Source organism: Aplysia californica, unplaced genomic scaffold, assembly GCF_000002075.1.
Source record: "Aplysia californica isolate F4 #8 unplaced genomic scaffold, AplCal3.0 scaffold00094, whole genome shotgun sequence".
NCBI classification, from domain to species: Eukaryota; Metazoa; Mollusca; class Gastropoda; order Aplysiida; family Aplysiidae; genus Aplysia; species Aplysia californica.
In genome coordinates this window covers 969,811-974,657 of record NW_004797364.1, presented here as the reverse complement: position 1 = coordinate 974,657, position 4,847 = coordinate 969,811, and the positions used below count along the sequence as shown (strand labels likewise).

Below are 4,847 nucleotides of genomic sequence, written 5' to 3'. Positions count from 1 at the left end.
AAATACATAAAAGGATACATAGACATTTACTTAACATTGTATTGAACATGAATCTACTGACTTAAAAAGAAGGTCATTAAATATGTCTTTAAAGATTTTTTTAAAATTTAGACTCAGATGTTGTATGTCTCAAGTGTTGGGGAAGAGAGTTCCAAACTGACGGAGCAAGGTGGGCGAACGATCTTTCGGCTAATTTTTTACCGCCTTTTCTAGATCAGAGAAGAGAAGAGAAGAGAAGATCAGAGAAGAGAAGAGAAGAGAAAAAAGAAAAGAGAAGAGAAGAGAAAATATATAGACAGATTAGAGAAGAACAGAGAAGAGAAGATAAAATATAAAATATAAGTTAAGATAATGTAAGATAAGATAATGTAAGATGCAATAAGATGCAATAAGACAAGACAAGACAAGACATGACAAGACAAGACAAGACAAGACAAGACAAGACAAGACAAGACAAGACAAGACAAGACAAGATAAGATAAGATACGGCGAAACTTTATTGTCCTTGTGGAAAATTTGTCATATCTGTTGCGAAATGTTTCTTTACTTTGTTGTGATGTTTTCGTTTTCGTATAAGAGAAGAGAAGAGAAGACCGCACAAGACAATACGTTATTGTTCCTTCCGGAAATGTGTCGTATCTGTCGAAATGTTTTCTTTTTCTCCGTTGTGATGTTTCTAATTTTCTTGTGACGCTTTGGTTGTCTTGTGGTCTTCTTAAAGATTTCTGAGACTTAGTTCTGTAGATATAGAGCTTCATTGCTGCTGAATATGATATTACATAGATAAACGCGTACAATATGATACATTAACATCTTTAAGATGTACCACAAATTCAATTGATTTAATCATCACTTGCAATTTTGCATTTTTAGTGTGTGTTGGTGGTCCGCGCCTGACAGGCTGCGTTTTTCCTGCTCTGTAATGTTCGTGTCTTTTTCGTATCTTGTGGATGGATTGTGGCTTTTCAAGTTGGCTTACAGGATAGATAAGACACATTTGTGCTTTTTGTGTTATTTTTATTAGTGCTTGATCGCAAATTACCAACTATTTGCAAGAAATATATTTCGTTTTATGAAAGTTTTATTCTTGGCTTTGGCCATTTTCAACACTTACACAGTATTATGTGGAAAGCCGTGTTCACCACCCAACCCCACCCCGTTTATTATGATAATAGTTATACCAACATTTTTTCTGAATAATGGAAGTGAACACTGTCAAGTTGTGAGTCCGGTGTGTGTTGTGAGTCCCCGTGCGGGATCTACAAAGGCGTGCTACACTAGAGACCAGTTATTGTCTGTCAACAAAAAGACACATGACATTGCATATGAAACGGCCGTTTGCTTGTCTCAGCTTGACCTTGAAAGATCTAAAGACTCAGCCAGCAAAGTTAAGAAATACAAGAGGGGGAAACGAGGAGGTAGTTCTAGAAGAAAACAAAGAGCAATCATTGTTGTCACAGGGAATATGTGTGTTAGTTTCAATGAACCTCGAAGCGTCATCACTCCCATGAACTTAATTGCCGTTGACACAAAAAAAAACCGTAACTGACTTGTAAAGTAATCTTAAAAGTATTCTACTGAACACACAGTCAATCTAAAAAAAGACCGTCTTACTCAATGATTTAATACTTGAGTCTAGCTCCGATATCGCATTTTTTAAGGAGTCATGGTTGCAGAACGTCGGAGATGAAATCATTATAGCCGGCCTAACTCCACCGGGATACAAGTCCATCTCCGTCCCAAGAAATGGTCGAGGGGGAGGGATATGCGTAATTTATAAAGGATCTCTAAACATCACTCCACAGAAAATGCCCTCCTATAAAACGTTCGAATGTTGTGAGATCAGTCTACATATCAAAGGGTGTCCCGTCATTTTTGTCTGTGTCTATCGACCACCACCAAGCAGGAAAAACAAACTGAAAATTAAAGATTTCATTACTGAATTCCAGGATTTACTAGACCTGCATATCACCAAGAAGACACAGCCTGTAATTTTAGGGGACTTTAATTTACATTTTGAAGATACCTTAGACACTAATGTTAAATCTATCTAATCTATTCTAGAGACTCGTGGTCTCTATCAACACATTGATGTCCCCACTCACATTAAAAAACACACACATTAGATTGGGTGATTACGGACAGTGGCAATAAAATCGGTGAAATTCAAGTAAAGAACAAATGCATTTCTGATCACTGCGTGGTGTCCTTTGAAATAACTCGTATAGGGAAGCCCAAACTGAGACACCGCAACCCCCCCCCCCCACCCCCCGGAAAATGGACATTGATAATGAAAAGTTTGGAGCGGACATTCGCCAGATTCTAAAATTCATACACGGTTCAACCCCCGAGAAGGTAAACATTTTCAACACAAAGATGTGTGATCTACTAAACAAACATACACCAGTCAAATCCAGAACAGTTATTGATCGACCTTCTGTCCCGTGGATGACTTGGAAATTGAACAATCTAAAATGGAACGTAGACGAGCTGGAGATCAACAAAGCTGAAAATGTATGAGGGCATTTATAGACACGGTAACAACATAGTGAAATCGTTAAAAGCATCTACCAAATTTATGTATCATAACGGAAAAATTAATGAATGTACCACCTCTAAAGCTTTATTTTGCATAACAAATCAGTTGTCTGGTAAGAAAGACCCGCCCAGCAACAAGTTTCCCACGAATGTACCTAAAAGTGATCTTCCTGATGTTTTTGGTCAATACTTTAGAGACAAGATATCCACGATTAGGAAATAAAATTGACATTACTGCCCATAAACTACCATGTTTTGAAACATTTTCTGTGGTAATCTTTAATGAATTTGTACGTGTAACACAAGAAGACGTAAGATCAATCATAATGTCATAACCCCATAAAACATGTAGTCTTGATCCCATTCCAACACCACTGCTCATCACACATCTTGATAGTGTCATTGGATTTATGACTTCCATCATTAATGAGTCTCTTCAGTCTGGAGTAGTACCATCACTCATTAAGCATGCTTTAGTTATTCCCCTTCTCAAAAAATCAAATCTTTCCTCGGAGGAGCTCAAGAATTTCAGACCTGTCTCCAACCTTCCCTTTTAATCAAAAATCTTGGAGAAAGTTGTTTTGGTACAATTGAAGAATCATTTAAAAGAAAACAATTTATATGAATTGTATCAATCTGCCTATCGGCAATTTCATAACACAGTATATAACGACCTCTTGTGTGAGGCGGATGAGAACAAAATATCAATTCTTTCTCTTCTTGGTCTTAGTGGTGACACTATAGATCACACTATTCTTATTGAACGATTGTTTAACACGTTTGGCCTGTCTGGCAGGGTTCTTGACTGGTTAAGGTCCTACCTGATTGGCCGTACACAATCTCTGGTTGTGCACGACTCTCTTTCGTCAATTTTTAAGCTAGACTTTGAAGTGCCTCAAGATTCATTAATGGGTCCAATCTTGTATACGTTATATACACAGCCGCTTGGAGCTGTGATTATAAAGCACAATATGAATTATCACATGCGCGCTGACGATACACAGTTATATAAATCTGTTCTAGCATCAGATGCTAAAACCTTGCTTACTACCATGGGTCTGTGCATTTATGACATCAAAAAGTGGATGGTTGATAATAAGCTTCAGCTTAATGAAAATAAAACTGAAATTCTTTTATGTAACCCAAAGAAAAGCCATATCCCCGTAGACATTGATCATATTTGTACTGAAAATGAAAAACTGTATTTCACTAATAAAGCAAAAAATCTGGGAGTGTATTTTGATTCAAATTTGTCAATGGAACATCATATCAATTATTTATGTACCATTTTATTTTGTGAATTGCGTAGAATTGGTCAATATGTCTATGTTTTTGAATGAACACTCGTTGAAAACGCTCGTGTCATCTTTCTTGTTTTCACGCATAGATTATTGCAATGCTTTACTAGCTAACTTACCAAATACCACTCTTCACAAGTTACAACGTTTTCAAAATCATGCTGCTAGGCTTGTACTAAAGAAAAAGAAGAGGGACCACATTACTCCCATGTTAAGAACGTTACATTGGTTTCCAGTGTCAGCTAGAATGTCATATAAAATTGCAATAGTATGTCATAAATGTGTCAATAACAAAGCTCCCTCATATCTTAGTGATCTCATCCAGATGTATGTTCCATCTAGATCACTAAGATCAGGCGATCAGTGTCTTTTAAGACTTCTTAGAAAAGGGGGTAAAAAATTAACTGAAAGATCGTTCGCCCACCATGCTCCGTTAGTTTGGAACTCTCTTCCCCAACCCTTGAGACATACAACATCTGAGTCTAAATTTTTTTAAATCTTTTAAGACACATTTAATGACATCCTTTTTTATGTCAGAAGATTCATGTTCAATACAAGAGTATGTAAATAACTATGTATCCATTTATGTATTTTGTGAATTACATTGTGTATATTATTTTATGCTCAATTCGTCACGATGAGTAAGCGTGTGCGTGTGATAAGCAAGTAGATGTGTGTATGTGTGTGCGTGTGTGTGTGTGTGTGTGTGTGTGTGTGTGTGTGTGTCTGTGTGTGTGTGTGTGTCTGTGTGTGTGTGTTTGGCGTACATGTGTTTGCCCAGTGTGTTAGGTGTTCGTGAGTGTGTACGTGTGTGTGTTTGTGTGTGTATGTTTATATGAGTGTGTGTTTGTGTGTGTGTTTGTGTGTGTGTGTATGTGTGTGTATTTGTGTGTGTGTGTGTGTCGGGTGCGTGAATATTGTTTGTACATGTACATGCATTTAAGTAAAGCGCCTAGAGCTGTGTTTACACGGGAGTGGGCGCTATAGAAATGATTTTCATTATTATTATTA

At 37.1% G+C, this 4,847-nt stretch overlaps 1 protein-coding gene across 1 annotated transcript in view; it reads left to right on the top strand.

The window, feature by feature from the left end:
- LOC101848577 overlaps nucleotides 1-4,847 on the top strand; it is a gene marked incomplete in the record, with an annotated part of 144,583 nt that overhangs the window by 59,416 nt on the left and 80,320 nt on the right.